Below are 18,461 nucleotides of genomic sequence, written 5' to 3'. Positions count from 1 at the left end.
GATTTGTATTTCATATACCTTTGACTATTGGATGTTCTTATAGGCACTTTAGTATTGTCAGTGTAACAGTATTGCTTCCGTCCCTCTCCTCGCTCCTACCTGGGCTTGAACCAGGAACACATCGACAACAGCCACCCTCGAAGCAGCATTACCCATGCAGAGGAGGGGAAACAACTACTCCAAGTCTCAGAGCGAGTGACGTTTGAAATCCTATTAGCGTGCACCCGGCTAACTAGCTAGCCATTTCACATCGGTTACACCAGCCTAATCTTGGGAGTTGATAGGCTTGAAGGGGTTGGTATAATTTGTGGAACGTTCCAACAGGAATCTGTTCCAAAAAACGTAAAGTAAAAGGTTGCCAACCAACAACGCATACAAAGTAGCAACGCATACAAACCTAGCTAACTAGCTGCCGAATAGGCATCAACTCACCACGTAGCTTATTCTTAATGTTTGTCCATAGGCAACCAGAGTGAGGACAGACATTTTTCGGAATAAACGTGATGAGTGAAAAACGCAATGAAATAGACCACTCCCTAACCGGTATCTTATTCTGCCGCTATACAACTTTGTATGCGTTGTTTTTTGGAAACCTTGTTATTTACGAAGTTTTTGGAATAGATTCCTGTTGGAACGTTCCACAAATTATACCCACCCGGGTTGAAGTCATAAACAGCACAATGCTTGAAGCACAGCGAAGGGCTGTTTGAATGAATGCTTACGAGCCTGCTGGTGCCTACCACCACTCAGTCAGACTGCTCTATCAAATCATAGACTTAATTATAATATAATAACACACAGAAATACGAGCCTTAGGTCATTAACCTCTTACATCTAGATGTTCCGCTAGCGGAACACCTGCTCCAATATCCAATGATAGGCGTGGCGCGAATAACAAATTCCTCAAAAATACAAAAACTTCATATTTTTCAAACATATGACTATTTCACAGCATTTTAAAGACAAGACTCTCCTTTATCTAACCACACTGTCCGATTTCAAAAAGGCTTTACAGCGAAAGCAAAACATTAGATTATGTCAGCAGAGTACCAAGCCAGAAATAATCAGACACCCATTTTTCAAGCTAGCATATAATGTCACAAAAACCCAGAAGACAGCTAAATGCAGCACTAACCTTTGATGATCTTCATCAGATGACACACCTAGGACATTATGTTATACAATACATGCATGTTTTGTTCAATCAAGTTCATATTTATATTTATATCAAAAAACAGCTTTTTACATTAGCATGTGACGTTTAGAACTAGAACTTCCGGGGAATTTGCTAACAATTTACTAAATTACTCACGATAAACGTTCACAAAAAGCATAACAATTATTTTAATAATTATACATGCAGAACTCCTCTATGCACTCGATATGTCCGATTTTAAAATAGCTTTTTGGTGAAAGCACATTTTGCAATATTCTAAGTACATAGCCCAGCCATCACGGGCTAGCTATTTAGACACCCGGCAAGTTTAGCACTCACCAATATCAGATTTACTATTATAAAAGTTTGATTACCTTTTGTTGTCTTCGTCAGAATGCACTCCCAGGACTGCTACTTCAATAACAAATGTTGGTTTGGTCCAAAATAATCCATCGTTATATCCGAATAGCAGCGTTTTGTTCGTGCGTCCCAGACACTATCCGAAATGGTAAATCAGGGTCGCGCGCATGGCGCAATTCGTGACAAAAAAAATCTAAATATTCCATTACCGTACTTCGAAGCATGTCAACCGCTGTTTAAAATCCATTTTTATGCAATTTTTCTCGTAAAAAGCGATAATATTCCGACCGGGAATGTCCATTTAGCTAAACAGAGGAAAGAAAACAAAGCTTTCGGTCGACGCGGGCACGAGCCTGAGTCTCACAGTACTGTAACCAGCCACTACCCAAACGCGCTACTTTGTTTCAGCCAGAGCCTGCAAAGCCACGATTCAGCGTTTTGCCGCCTTCTGAGAGCCTATGGCAGCCGTAGGAAGTGTCACGGGACAGCTAAGATCCTCACTCTTCAATAAACAGAGACAAGAAGAACGACACCTTGTCAGACAGGCCACTTCCTGCATGAAATCTTCTCAGGTTTTTGCCTGCCATATGAGTTCTGTTATACGCACAGACACCATTCAAACAGTTTTAGAAACTTTAGGGTGTTTTCTATCCAAAGCCAATAATTATATGCATATTCTAGTTACTGGGCAGGAGTAGTAACCAGATTAAATCGGGTACGTTTTTTATCCAGCCGTGAAAATACTGCCCCCTAGCCATAACAGGTTAATATGGTCGAATCCGGAAACTATCATCTCGAAAACAAAAGTTTTTTTCTTTCAGTGACATACGGAACCGTTCTGTATTTTATCTAATGGGTGACTAAATCTAAATATTCCTGTTAGGCATTGATGTTTATGGTTATGTACATTGGTGCAACGACAGTACTTTTTTCGCAAATGCGCTTGTTAAATCAACACCCGTTTGTCGAAGTTGGCTGTGATTCAATGATAAATTAACAGGCACCGCATCGATTATAAGCAACGCAGGACATGTTAGATAAACTAGTAATATCATCAACCATGTGTAGTTAACTAGTGATTATGTTAAGATTGATCGTTTTTTATAAGTCTAATGCTAGCTAGCAACTTACCTTTGCTTCTTGCTGCCCTCGCGTAACAGGTAGTCAGCCTGTTAATCCTTGTGGAGTGCAATGTAAGGCAGGTGGTTAGAGCGTTGGACTGGTAACCGAAGGTTGCAAAAACGAATCCCCCCTGAACAAGGCAGTTAACCCCCGTTCCTAGGCCGTCATTGTAAATAAGAATGTGTTCTTAATCTGACTTGCCTAGTTAAATAAAAAAATTGCAAATCGGCTAATCGGTGGCCAAAAATACCGATTACCGATTGTTATGAAAACTTGAAATCGGCCCCAATTAATCGGCCATTCCGATTAATCGGTCGACCTCTACCACAGGGTGGACACACCCAGGGTTCCCACTGGGTGGACACACCCAGGGTTCCCACTGGGTGGACACACCCAGGGTTCCCACTGGGTGGCACACCCAGGGTTCCCACTGAGTGGCACACACTCTTGGCTTACTATGATGCTACAGTGTTCCTCTCAGCAGTCAGCATCTGAATAATTTATACCTGGCCTTATTCATTCTCTCTGCCTCTCTCTGCCTCTCTCGCTCTCTCTGCCTCTCTCTGCCTCTCTCTGCCTCTCTCTGCCTCTCTCGCTCTCTCTGCCTCTCTCGCTCTCCCTGCCTCTCTCGCTCTCCCTGCCCCTCTCTCGCTCTCTGCCTCGCTCTCTCTGCCACTCTTTCTCTCTCTGCCTCTCTCTGGGAAAGAGGGGGAACGATTTAGAGTGAATCTGAAGAAAGGAGTGAGAGTTGTTAAAGAGGAGATGAGGCGATGGATCAGTGCAGGTTATCCTGTAGGCTTGTGATTGTGTGTGTCAGCCTGTCTGCTTGTGCATATGTGCGCACATACCTGCTCTGCCTGGATGGAGCCTCAGGCTGTGTGTCTGCCTGGGGCCGTATAGGGTGGTAGGAGAGACGAGGTAGAGAACAGTGGATGGGTGGAGAGAGATGGGCCTCCACTAGTCTCCAGCTACCAGTTTCTAAAGGGTTTCCCATTAACAGTAGTGTGTGTCTGAGGCCTCCAGTGAGTGCAGATGCAACTCCAGTTCCTCACAGCCACAGTGTTTAAACCACCAGATGTTTTTGTGTATTTTAAGTTGATATCCCATTGAGACCGAGGCCTGTTTTGCATGGGAGCCCTGCATGTACACAAATTATAAAACATTTACAAATGCAAAGTAATAAAGACCTCAAATATTTACAAGAAAGAAGCAAAGTAAGCACATTCCTCAACAAGGAGTTTTTCTCGTCAGTTACCAGTGGGTGTGAATGTAATTGTCTGTTGATGGTAAGTATCGGCCTGCCAAATATTTATGCATTACTGTAAAAACAAATGTTTCCCCAAAACTCAACAACACAAAATACCCCCACAACACAGTGCATTTGAACATGTTCACATTGCAACACCTTACACCTATTGAAAACAACACTTTTTCAGTAGCCTTGTAGAAAGTCTAGAACCCCCTGACCCTGCTGAGTCTAGAACCCCCTGACCCTGCTGAGTCTAGAACCCCCTGACCCTGCTGAGTCTAGAACCCCCCCGACCCTGCTGAGTCTAGAACCCCCTGACCCTGCTGAGTCTAGAACCCCCTGACCCTGCTGAGTCTAGAACCCCCCCGACCCTGCTGAGTCTAGAACCCCCCCGACCCTGCCGAGTCTAGAACCCACCCCCCTGACCCTGCCGAGTCTAGAACCCCCCCTGACCCTGCCGAGTCTAGACCCCCCCCTGACCCTGCCGAGTCTAGAACCCCCCCCTGACCCTGCCGAGTCTAGAAACCCCCTGACCCTACGGACTCTATAACCCCCCTGACCCTACGAACGAGGGAGCGAGAAATAGAGGCAGAGAGTGGAGGGAGGGAGAGCACATGGGGAACCTTTATTTTCTATCAGCAGCAGGACGTGATCCTGTCAATGCCTGATTAATCAGACACACACACACACACACACACACACACACACAGAGTCAACACTAAATAACATGTACGCAGTCTACACTCAGCAGTAAAATACATATGGGGCACACAAATCCGAGCACCTGACTGACTGACTGACTGACTGGCACACTCACACACTTGACTCTGGACACATTTGCTGTGATCAGCTCATCTGTGTATTGATCCATTGCTTGGTGGATCATTTGGCAAATCCCTATATTCTCTCTCTCTTCCTCTCTCGATCTCTCTCTTCCTCTTTCGATCTCTCGATCTCTCTCTCTCTCTCTCTCTTTCTCTCTCTCGATCTCTTTCTTTCTCTATCTTTTTGTTCCTTCTCAGTGGCAGATGGTGTGTTTGCTTTGCTGCCTCCATTGTTTTGCTGGTGTGCATTGGGGCTACGCCTGTCTGAAGGTTGCTTTGCATGGACACACACACAGATGCCTACATATACACACATACAGAGAGACAGAGACATATACACTGAGTGGACAAAACATTAGGAACACCTTCCTACTATTGAGTTGCCAGCCCCTTTTCCCCTCAGACCTTCCTCAATTCGTTGGACATGGACTCTACAAGGTGTTTGAAGACGTTCCACAGGGATGCTGGTCCATGTTGACTCCAATGCTTCCCACAGTTGTGTCATGTTGGCTGGATGTCCTTTGGGTGATGGACCGTTCTTGATACACACGGGAAACTGTTGAGCGTGAAAAACCCAGCAGCGTTGCAGTTCTTGACACACTCTGAATGACACACATACACAATCCATGTCTCAATTGTGTCGAGGATTAAAAATCCTTCATTAACTCGTCTCCTCCACTTCATCTACACTGATTTGAGGAGGATTTATCAAGTAACATTAATAAGGGATCATAGACAGACCAGGTGAATCCAGGTAAAAGCTGTGTCATGGAAAGGTTTTCAGAATGTTTGTACCCTCAGTGTACATAAACACACAAATCAATTAATACAACTGTGAACATGCAACTCTTTCACACACACACACCCATACACACCCATACACTAGTACAACCGTTCAGCATACGATCCCTCAACATAAACGAACACAGGCCTCTACCATGACTGTGATTGATGTGCTTTACTTTCATTATAATCATGTTCTGTTGCTGTTTTAATTTCAGATTTGCATATCCACTCCCACCTCTTCCTCATTTGCATACAGCGAGAATGGCGAGCGGGCACCCCACTGACAAATACAGTTTCATGTACCAACCAGACACGCACAAGAGGTACGACACACACACACACACACACAAGGTACGACACACACACACACACACACACAAGGTACAGTACACACACACACACACGAGGTACAGTACACACACACACACACACGAGGTACAGTACACACACACACACACACACGAGGTACAATACACACACACACACACACGAGGTACAATACACACACACACACACACACACACACACACACACACACACACACACGAGGTACAATACACACACACACACAAGGTACAATACACACACACACACACAAGGTAAAATACACACACACACAAGGTAAAATACACACACACACGAGGTAAAATACACACACACACACGAGGTAAAATACACACACACACAAGGTACAATACACACACACACACACAAGGTACAATACACACACACACACACAAGGTACAATACACACACACACACACAAGGTACAATACACACACACACACAAGGTACAATACACACACACCACAAGGTACAATACACACACACACACACACAAGGTACAATACACACACACACACACAAGGTATAATACACACACACACACACAAGGTACAATACACACACACACACACAAGGTACAATACACACACACACACACAGGTACAATACACACACACACGAGGTACAATACACACACACACAAGGTACAATAACACACACACACACGAGGTACAATATACACACACACACACACACGAGGTATAATACACACACACACACACGAGGTATAAAACACACACACACGAGGTACAATACACACACACACGAGGTACAATACACACACACACGAGGTACAATATACACACACACACACGAGGTACAATATACACACACACGCAGTATAATACACACACACGAGGTACAATATACACACACACACACACGAGGTACAATATACACACACACACACACGAGGTACGACACACACACACGAGGTGCGACACACACACACACACACGAGGTACGACACACACGCAGTATAATACACACACACACACGGTATAATACACACACACACACAAGGTACAATACACACGAGGTACGACACGCAAACAAGGTATAAAACACACACGTACAACACACACACGAGGTACAATACACACACACACGAGGTACAATACACACACACACGAGGTACAATACACACATACACACGAGGTACAACACACATACACACGAGGTACAACATACACACACACGAGGTACAACACACACACACACACGAGGTACAATACACACGAGGTATGGCCAAGTACTAACCAGGCACTCTCACACCAGTAAGACCTACACAGTAGGATAAGGTAAGTACACACATGATGAGGATGGTTATAGACGGTATGATTCGCTCTGTTCATCTCCTCTTTGTGAATGTAGATTGTGTGAGAAAGAGACCCCGCTGGTCCTGTTGCTTTTGACTGAGTAACTATTAAAGAGACCCCGCTGGTCCTGTTGTTTTTGACTGAGTAACTATTAAAGAGACCCCGCTGGTCCTGTTGTTTTTGACTGAGTAACTATTAAAGAGACCCCGCTGGTCCTGTTGTTTTTGACTAACTATTAAAGAGACCCCGCTGGTCCTGTTGTTTTTGACTGAGTAACTATTAAAGAGACCCCGCTGGTCCTGTTGCTTTTGACTGAGTAACTATTAAAGAGACCCCGCTGGTCCTGTTGTTTTTGACTGAGTAACTATTAAAGAGACCCCGCTGGTCCTGTTGCTTTTGACTGAGTAACTATTAAAGAGACCCCGCTGGTCCTGTTGTTTTTGACTGAGTAACTATTAAAGAGACCCCGCTGGTCCTGTTGTTTTTGACTGAGTAACTATTAAAGAGACCCCGCTGGTCCTGTTGCTTTTGACTGAGTAACTATTAAAGAGACCCCGCTGGTCCTGTTGCTTTTGACTGAGTAACTATTAAAGAGACCCCGCTTGTCCTGTTGTTTTTGACTGAGTAACTATTAAAGAGACCCCGCTGGTCCTGTTGTTTTTGACTGAGTAACTATTAAAGAGACCCCGCTGGTCCTGTTGTTTTTGACTGAGTAACTATTAAAGAGACCCCGCTGGTCCTGTTGTTTTTGACTGAGTAACTATTAAAGAGACCCCGCTGGTCCTGTTGTTTTTGACTGAGTAACTATTAAAGAGACCCCGCTGGTCCTGTTGCTTTTGACTGAGTAACTATTAAAGAGACCCCGCTGGTCCTGTTGTTTTTGACTGAGTAACTATTAAAGAGACCCCGCTGGTCCTGTTGTTTTTGACTGAGTAACTATTAAAGAGACCCCGCTGGTCCTGTTGTTTTTGACTGAGTAACTATTAAAGAGACCCCGCTGGTCCTGTTGTTTTTGACTGAGTAACTATTAAAGAGACCCCGCTGGTCCTGTTGTTTTTGACTGAGTAACTATTAAAGAGACCCCGCTGGTCCTGTTGTTTTTGACTGAGTAACTATTAAAGAGACCCCGCTGGTCCTGTTGTTTTTGACTGAGTAACTATTAAAGAGACCCCGCTGGTCCTGTTGCTTTTGACTGAGTAACTATTAAAGAGACCCCGCTGGTCCTGTTGTTTTTGACTGAGTAACTATTAAAGAGACCCCGCTGGTCCTGTTGTTTTTGACTGAGTAACTATTAAAGAGACCCCGCTGGTCCTGTTGCTTTTGACTGAGTAACTATTAAAGAGACCCCGCTGGTCCTGTTGTTTTTGACTGAGTAACTATTAAAGAGACCCCGCTGGTCCTGTTGTTTTTGACTGAGTAACTATTAAAGAGACCCCGCTGGTCCTGTTGTTTTTGACTGAGTAACTATTAAAGAGACCCCGCTGGTCCTGTTGCTTTTGACTGAGTAACTATTAAAGAGACCCCGCTGGTCCTGTTGCTTTTGACTGAGTAACTATTAAAGAGACCCCGCTGGTCCTGTTGTTTTTGACTGAGTAACTATTAAAGAGACCCCGCTGGTCCTGTTGTTTTTGACTGAGTAACTATTAAAGAGACCCCGCTGGTCCTGTTGTTTTTGACTGAGTAACTATTAAAGAGACCCCGCTGGTCCTGTTGCTTTTGACTGAGTAACTATTAAAGAGACCCCGCTGGTCCTGTTGTTTTTGACTGAGTAACTATTAAAGAGACCCCGCTGGTCCTGTTGTTTTTGACTGAGTAACTATTAAAGAGACCCCGCTGGTCCTGTTGTTTTTGACTGAGTAACTATTAAAGAGACCCCGCTGGTCCTGTTGCTTTTGACTGAGTAACTATTAAAGAGACCCCGCTGGTCCTGTTGTTTTTGACTGAGTAACTATTAAAGAGACCCCGCTGGTCCTGTTGTTTTTGACTGAGTAACTATTAAAGAGACCCCGCTGGTCCTGTTGTTTTTGACTGAGTAACTATTAAAGAGACCCCGCTGGTCCTGTTGTTTTTGACTGAGTAACTATTAAAGAGACCCCGCTGGTCCTGTTGTTTTTGACTGAGTAACTATTAAAGAGACCCCGCTGGTCCTGTTGTTTTTGACTGAGTAACTATTAAAGAGACCCCGCTGGTCCTGTTGCTTTTGACTGAGTAACTATTAAAGAGACCCCGCTGGTCCTGTTGTTTTTGACTGAGTAACTATTAAAGAGACCCCGCTGGTCCTGTTGTTTTTGACTGAGTAACTATTAAAGAGACCCCGCTTGTCCTGTTGCTTTTGACTGAGTAACTATTAAAGAGACCCCGCTGGTCCTGTTGCTTTTGACTGAGTAACTATTAAAGAGACCCCGCTGGTCCTGTTGTTTTTGACTGAGTAACTATTAAAGAGACCCCGCTGGTCCTGTTGTTTTTGACTGAGTAACTATTAAAGAGACCCCGCTGGTCCTGTTGCTTTTGACTGAGTAACTATTAAAGAGACCCCGCTGGTCCTGTTGCTTTTGACTGAGTAACTATTAAAGAGACCCCGCTGGTCCTGTTGCTTTTGACTGAGTAACTATTAAAGAGACCCCGCTGGTCCTGTTGTTTTTGACTGAGTAACTATTAAAGAGACCCCGCTGGTCCTGTTGTTTTTGACTGAGTAACTATTAAAGAGACCCCGCTGGTCCTGTTGTTTTTGACTGAGTAACTATTAAAGAGACCCCGCTGGTCCTGTTGTTTTTGACTGAGTAACTATTAAAGAGACCCCGCTGGTCCTGTTGTTTTTGACTGAGTAACTATTAAAGAGACCCCGCTGGTCCTGTTGTTTTTGACTGAGTAACTATTAAAGAGACCCCGCTGGTCCTGTTGCTTTTGACTGAGTAACTATTAAAGAGACCCCGCTGGTCCTGTTGTTTTTGACTGAGTAACTATTAAAGAGACCCCGCTTGTCCTGCTATGTGCTCTAACATGTTCCCCCCCTTCTCCCCGTCTCTCTCTCTGCCCCTGTCCCCGGTCTCTCTCTCTCTGCCCCTGTCCCCGGTCTCTCTCTCTGCCCCTGTCCCCGGTCTCTCTCTCTCTGCCCCTGTCCCCGGTCTCTCTCTCTGCCCCTGTCCCCCGTCTCTCTCTCTCTGCCCCTGTCCCCTGTCTCTCTCTCTCTGCCCCTGTCCCCCGTCTTTCTCTCTCTGCCCCTGTCCCCTGTCTCTCTCTCTCTGCCCCTGTCCCCGGTCTCTCTCTCTCTGCCCCTGTCCCCGGTCTCTCTCTCTCTGCCCCTGTCCCCGGTCTCTCTCTCTGCCCCTGTCCCCCGTCTCTCTCTCTCTGCCCCTGTCCCCTGTCTCTCTCTCTCTGCCCCTGTCCCCTGTCTCTTCCCTTTTCCCCTGTCTCTCTCTCTCCCTATCCCGTCTCTTCTCTTTTCCCCCATCTCTCTTTCTCTCCCCTATCCCCGTCTCTCTCTCCCTATATCCCCGTCTCTCTCTCTCTCTCTCTCCCTATATCCCCGTCTGTCTCTCTCCCTATATCCCCGTCTCTCTCTCTCTCTCTCTCCCTATATCCCCGTCTCTCTCTTCTCTCTCTCCCCATCCCCCGTCTCTCTCTCTCTCTCTCTCTCTGCTCTCTCTCTCCCCTTCCCCCGTGTCTCGCTCTCTCTCTCTCTCTCTCTCTCTCTCTCTCTCTCTCTCTCTCTCTCTCTCCCCTTCACTTTCTCCCCCTCAGTAAGAACAGATTATCCAGCAGTATGAATCCTGTCTACAGTCCTGTTCAGCCTGGAGCTCCCTACGGTAACCCCAAGAACATGGCCTACACAGGTGAGACACACATTACCTTGCTCCCACCCACCAATCAACACCCTCTAATCAAACTGAAGTGATTGAGCTAGCTAACGGTAGACAGAAATGACAGAAGTAAACAGATCTATCTGGTCTAAGATGTGTCCTGCTTGATCCTTACTAGGAAATTTGCTTAACGTTTAAATTGCCATTTTCTATCCTTTTCCCATTAAAATTATAAGAGAAAATCATAAAATTCCTCATCAATTCACAATGCAGAATAATGGTCCTATTAGGAATGTGTAGGGCCTCCCGAGTGGCACAGTGGTCTAAGGCACTGCATCACAGTGCTATCTGAGCCACTAGAGATCCTGGTTAGAGTCCAGGCTCTGTTGCAGCCGGCCGCGACCGGGAGACCCATGGGGCGGCGCACAATTGGCCCAGCATCGTCCGGGTTAGTGGAGGGTTTGGCCGGCAGGGATGTCCTTGTCCCATTGCGCACTAGCGACTCCTGTGGCGGGTCGGGCGCAGTGCACGCTGACACAGTCACCAGGTGTACGGTGTTTCCTCCGACACATTGGTGCGTCTGGCTTCCGGGTTAAGTGGGCATTGTGTCATGAAGCAGTGCGGTTTGGTTGGCACTCGACCTTCGCCTCTCAACGATGAGACAAGACTGTAACTACCAATTCAATACCACGAAATTTAAATGCCTACACAAAACCTTCTCTTCTCTGGAGATCATTTCGAAGAGCCACTGAACGGGCATTTTACTTGTCTGTAAAGGAACGGCGCATCTACATTACATTTACATTTAAGTCATTTAGCAGACGCTCTTATCCAGAGCGACTTACAAATTGGTGCATTCACCTTATGATATCCAGTGGAACAACCACTTTACAATAGTGAATCTAAATCTTTTAACCTCTATGGGCTAGGTGGGACGCTAGCGTGCCACCCGTGGTGCACTCCATCAACAGCAGGTGCATTTCAAGAGCGGCAAATTTGAATCCAAATAAATGTCAAAATTCAAATTTTTCAAACATACAACTATTTTACACCCTTTGAAAGATAAACATCTCCTTAATCTAACCACGTTTTACGATTTCAAAAAGGTTTTACGGCGAAAGCATAAATTTAGAGTATGTTAGGACAGTACATTTACAAGAGTTGTGTGTAATGTTTTGTCAAGTCAAAGACAGGGTCACCAAAACCATAAAACCAGCTAAAATGATGCACTAACCTTTTACAATCTCCATCAGATGACACTCCTAGGACATTATGTTAGACAATGCATGCATTTTTAGTTCTATCAAGTTCATATTTATATCCAAAAACAGCGTTTTACTATGGCATTGATGTTGAGGAAATCGTTTCCCTCCAATAACCGGCAGTCAAGTCAGCGTCACAAATTAAATAATTAAAATTACAAAACATTGGTAAAATATTATATTGTCATTTAAAGAATTATAGATTTACATCTCTTGAACGCAATCAACTTGCCAGATTTAAAAATAACCTTACTGGGAAATCACACTTTGCAATAATCTGAGCACTGCGCCCAGAAAAATACGCGTTGCGATACAGACTAGACGTCATGTTGGGGAGATCTAAAATCGAAAATACTATGTAAATAATCCATTACCTTTGATTCTCTTCATCAGATGTCACTTCCAGGTATCACAGGTCCATAACGAATGTAGTTTTGTTCAAAAAAGCTCATCATTTATGTCCAAAAATCTCCGTCTTGTTAGCACATGATCTAAGCCAGCCGGACTTCTCGTCATGAACGAGGGGAAAAAATATATTTACGTTCGTTCAAACATGTCAAACGTTGTATAGCATAAATCATTAGGGCCTTTTTAACCAGAACATGAATAATATTCAAGGTGGACGAATGCATACTCTTTTATAACGTATTGGAACGAGGGTACCCAACATGAACTCGCGCGCCAGGTGTCTAATGGGACATCATCGTTCCATGGCTCTTGTTCGGTCAGATCTCCCTCCAGAAGACTCAAAACACTTTGTAAAGGCTGGTGACATCTAGTGGAAGCAATAGGAAGTGCCAAAATATTCCTCAGCCCCTGTGTTTTTCAATGGGATAGGTTTAAAGGTAATACAACACATCAGGTATCCACTTCCTGTCATTCCTGCCAAATGAGTTCTGTTATACTCACAGACACCATTCAAACAGTTTTAGAAACTTTAGAGTGTTTTCTATCCATATATAATAAGTATTTGCATATTCTAGTTACTGGGTAGGATTAGTAACCAGATTAAATCGGGTACATTTTTTTTATCCAGACGTGCAAATGCTGCCCCCTAGCCCTAACAGGTTAAGGGGGGGGGTTAGAAGGATTACTTTATCCTATCCTAGGTATTCCTTAAAGAGGTGGGGTTTCAGGTGTCTCCGGAAGGTGGTGATTGACTCCGCTGTCCTGGCATCGTGAGGGAGCTTGTTCCACCATTGGGGTGCCAGAGCAGCGAACAGTTTTGACTTGGCTGAGCGGGAACTGTGCTTCCTCAGAGGTAGGGGGGCCAGCAGGCCAGAGGTGGATGAACGCAGTGCCCTTGTTTGGGTGTAGGGCCTGATCAGAGCCTGAAGGTATGGAGGTGCCGTTCCCTTCACAGCTCCGTAGGCAATCACCATGGTCTTGTAGCGGATGCGAGCTTCAACTGGAAGCCAGTGGAGAGAGCGGAGGAGCGGGGTGACGTGAGAGAACTTGGGAAGGTTGAACACCAGACGGGCTGCGGCGTTCTGGATGAGTTGTAGGGGTTTAATGGCACAGGCAGGGAGCCCAGCCAACAGCGAGTTGCAGTAATCCAGACGGGAGATGACAAGTGCCTGGATTAGGACCTGCGCTGCTTCCTGTGTGAGGCAGGGTCGTACTCTGCGACTGTTGTAGAGCATGAACCTACAGGATCGGGTCACCGCCTTGATGTTAGTGGAGAACGACAGGGTGTTGTCCAGGATCACGCCAAGGTTCTTAGCACTCTGGGAGGAGGACACAAGGGAGTTGTCAACCGTGATGGCGAGATCATGGAACGGGCAGTCCTTCCCCGGGAGGAAGAGCAGCTCCGTCTTGCCGAGGTTCAGCTTGAGGTGGTGATCCGTCATCCACACTGATATGTCTGACAGACATGCAGAGATGCGATTCGCCGCCTGGTTATCAGAAGGGGGAAAGGAGAAGATTAATTGTGTGTCGTCTGCATAGCAATGATAGGAGAGACCATGTGAGGATATGACAGAGCCAAGTGACTTGGTGTATAGCGAGAATAGGAGAGGGCCTAGAACAGAGCCCTGGGGGACACCAGTGGTGAGAGCGCATGGTGCGGAGACAGATTCTCGCCACGCCACCTGGTAGGAGCGACCTGTCAGGTAGGACGCAATCCAAGCGTGGGCCGCGCCGGAGATGCCCAACTCGGAGAGGGTGGAGAGGAGGATCTGATGGTTCACAGTATCAAAGGCAGCAGATAGGTCTAGAAGGATGAGAGCAGAGGAGAGAGAGTTAGCTTTAGCAGTGCGGAGAGCCTCCGTGACACAGAGAAGAGCAGTCTCAGTTGAATGCCCAGTCTTGAAACCTGACTGATTAGGATCAAGAAGGTCATTCTGAGAAATAGCAGGAGAGCTGGCCAAGGACGGCACGTTCAAGAGTTTTGGAGAGAAAAGAAAGAAGGGATACTGGTCTGTAGTTGTTGACATCGGAGGGATCGAGTGTAGGTTTTTTCAGAAGGGGTGCAACTCTCGCTCTCTTGAAGACGGAAGGGACGTAGCCAGCGGTCAAGGATGAGTTGATGAGCGAGGTGAGGTAGGGGAGAAGGTCTCCGGAAATGGTCTGGAGAAGAGAGGAGGGGATAGGGTCAAGTGGGCAGGTTGTTGGGCGGCCGGCCATCACAAGACGCGAGATTTCATCTGGAGAGAGAGGGGAGAAAGAGGTCAAAGCACAGGGTAGGGCAGTGTGAGCAGGACCAGCGGTGTCGTTTGACTTAGCAAACGAGGATCGGATATCGTCAACCTTCTTTTCAAAATGGTTGACGAAGTCATCCGCAGAGAGGGAGGAGGGGGAGGGGGAGGGGGAGGAGGATTCAGGAGGGAGGAGAAGGTAGCAAAGAGCTTCCTAGGGTTAGAGGCAGATGCTTGGAATTTAGAGTGGTAGAAAGTGGCTTTAGCAGCAGAGACAGAAGAGGAGAATGTAGAGAGGAGGGAGTGAAAGGATGCCAGGTCCGCAGGGAGGCGAGTTTTCCTCCATTTCCGCTCGGCTGCCCGGAGCCCTGCATCTGAAGTCCATCACTTAGTGACCAGAACTGTCAATCCAAAAATCTGTTAAGACTGAAAACAGTCATATTTCTGAAATTGAACTGTTTATTTGTTGTTTAAGCTAATTATTCAAGGCTCACTTTATTTTATTTTAAAACTAAAATGCTCGATTTCATTTCAAATCATGAATGACTCGTATGCTAAGTCTACTAATGATAATGACATGGTGGTTATACGAGGCTGCTATACTAAGTCTACTAATGATAATGACATGGTGGTTATACGAGGCTGCTATACTAAGTCTACTAATGATAATGACATGGTGGTTATACGAGGCTGCTATACTAAGTCTACTAATGATAATGACATGGTGGTTATACGAGGCTGCTATACTAAGTCTACTAATGATAATGACATGGTGGTTATACGAGGCTGCTATACTAAGTCTACTAATGATAATGACATGGTGGTTATACGAGGCTGCTATACTAAGTCTAGAGGTCGACCGATTATGATTTTTCAACGCTGATAGCGATTATTGGAGGACCAAAAAAAGCCGGTACAGATTAATCGGCCGATTTATATATATTTTTTAAATTATTATTTATTTATTTATTTATTTGTAATAATGACAATTACGACAATACTGAATGAACACTTATTTTAACTTAATACACTGCTCAAAAAAATAAAGGGAACACTAAAATAACACATCCTAGATCTGAATGAATGAAATAATCTTATTAAATACTTTTTTCTTTACATAGTTGAATGTGCTGACAACAAAATCACACAAAAATAATCAATGGAAATCCAATTTATCAACCCATGGAGGACTGGATTTGGAGTAGGAAAAAAAAAATGTATGAAATTAAATGTATGCATTCACTACTGTAAGTCGCTCTGGATAAGAGCGTCTGCTAAATGACTATAATGTAAAATGAGTCACGCTCAAAATTAAAGTGGAAAACCACACTACAGGCTGATCCAACTTTGATGTAATGTCCTTAAAACAAGTCAAAATGAGGCTCAGTAGTGTGTGTGGCCTCCACGTGCCTGTATGACCTCCCTACAATGCCTGGGCATGCTCCTGATGAGGTGGCGGATGGTCTCCTGAGGGATCTCCTCCCAGACCTGGACTAAAGCATCCGCCAACTCCTGAACAGTCTGTGGTGCAACGTGGCGTTGGTGGATGGAGCGAGACATGATGTCCCAGATGTGCTCAATTGGATTCAGGTCTGGGGAACGGGTGGGCCAGTCCATAGCATCAATGCGCCACATGTCTAGCATTGTCTTGCATTAGGAGGAACCCAGGGCCAACCGCACCAGCATATGGTCTCACAAGGGGTCTGAGGATCTCATCTCGGTACCTAATGGCAGTCAGGCTACCTCTGGCGAGCACATGGAGGGCTGTGCGGCCCCCCAAAGAAATGCCACCCCTCACCATGACTGATCCACTGCCAAACCGGTCATGCTGGAGGATGTTGCAGGCAGCAGAACGTTCTCCACGGCGTCTCCAGACTCTGTCACGTCTGTCACATGTGCTCAGTGTGAACCTGTTTTCATCTGTGGAGAGCACAGGGCGCCAGTGGCGAATTTGCCAATCTTGGTGTTCTCTGGCAAATGCCAAACGTCCTGCACGGCGTTGGGCTGTAAGCACAACCCCCACCTGTGGACATCGGGCCCTCATACCACCCTCATGGAGTCTGTTTCTGACCGTTTGAGCAGACACATGCACATTTGTGGCCTGCTGGAAGTCATTTTGCAGGGCTCTGGCAGTGCTCCTCCTGCTCCTCCTTGCACAAAGGCGGAGGTAGCGGTCCTGCTGCTGGGTTGTTGACCTCCTACGGCCTCCTCCACGTCTCCTGATGTACTGGCCTGTCTCCTGGTAGCGCCTCCATGCTCTGGACACTACGCTGACAGACACAGCAAACCTTCTTGCCACAGCTCGCATTGATGTGCCATCCTGGATGAGCTGCGCTATCTGAGCCACTTGTGTGGGTTGTAGACTCCGTCTCATGTTACCACTAGAGTGAAAGCACCGCCAGCATTCAAAAGTGACCAAAACATCAGCCAGGAAGCATAGGAACTGAGAAGTGGTCTGTGGTCACCACCTGCAGAACCACTCCTTTATTGGGGGTGTCTTGCTAATTGCCTATAATTTCCACCTGTTGTCTATTCCATTTGCACAACAGCATGTGAAATTTATTGTCAATCAGTGTTGCTTCCTAAGTGGACAGTTTGATTTCACAGAAGTGTGATTGACTTGGAGATACATTGTGTTGTTTAAGTGTTCCCTTTATTTTTTTGAGCAGTGTAAAATACATCAATAAACTCAATTTAGCCTCAAATAAATAATGAAACATGTTCAATTTGGTTTAAATAATGCAAAAACAAAGTGCTGGAGAAGAAAGTAAAAGTGCAATATGTGCCATGTAAAAAAGCTAACGTTTAAGTTCCTTGCTCAGAACATGAGAACATATGAAAGCTGGGGATTCCTTTTAACCCGAGTCTTCAATATTCCCAGGTAAGAAGTTTTAGGTTGTAGTTATTATAGGAATTATAGGACTATTTCTCTCTATACGATTTGTATTTCATATACCTTTGACTATTGGATATTCTAATAGGCACTTTAGTATTGCCAGTGTAACAGTATAGTTTCCGTCCCTCTCCTCGCATCTACCTGGGCTCAAACCAGGAACACATCGACAACAGCCACCCTCAAAGCAGCATTACCCATGTAGAGCAAGGGAAAAAACTATTCCAAGTCTCAGAGCGAGTGACGTTTGAAACGCTATTAGCGCGCACCCGGCTAACTAGCTAGCCATTTCACATCGGTTACACCATTCTAATCTTGGGAGTTGACAGGCTTGAAGTCATAAACAGCGCAATGCTTGAAGCACAGCGAAGAGCTGCTGGCAAAACGAAAGTGCTGTTTTGAATGAATGCTTACGAGCCTGCTGGTGCCTACCATCGCTCAGTCAGACTGCTCTATCAAATCATAGACTTGATTATAACATAATAACACAGAAATACGAGCCTTAGGTCATTAACCTCTATGGGACCGGCGGGTCGAATTCGTCCCACCTACGTAACAGCCAGTTGAATCCTGTGGCGCGATTTTCAAAACCTTTGAAATGCTATTACTTCAATTTCTCAAACATATGACTATTTTACAGCTATTTAAAGACAAGACTCTCGTTAATCTAACCACACTGTCCGATTTCAAAAAGGCTTTACAACGAAAG

At 45.5% G+C, this 18,461-nt stretch overlaps 1 pseudogene; it reads left to right on the top strand.

Moving 5' to 3' along the window:
• The window catches only part of LOC106594929 (protein FAM168A-like), a 68,936-nt pseudogene that overhangs the window by 18,347 nt on the left and 32,128 nt on the right, over positions 1 to 18,461 (top strand).

This window comes from Salmo salar, chromosome ssa09 (assembly GCF_905237065.1).
Source record: "Salmo salar chromosome ssa09, Ssal_v3.1, whole genome shotgun sequence".
Taxonomy (NCBI): Eukaryota; Metazoa; Chordata; class Actinopteri; order Salmoniformes; family Salmonidae; genus Salmo; species Salmo salar.
The sequence above is the reverse complement of the archived record's forward strand: the minus strand, read 5'-3'. Positions and strand labels throughout refer to the sequence as shown.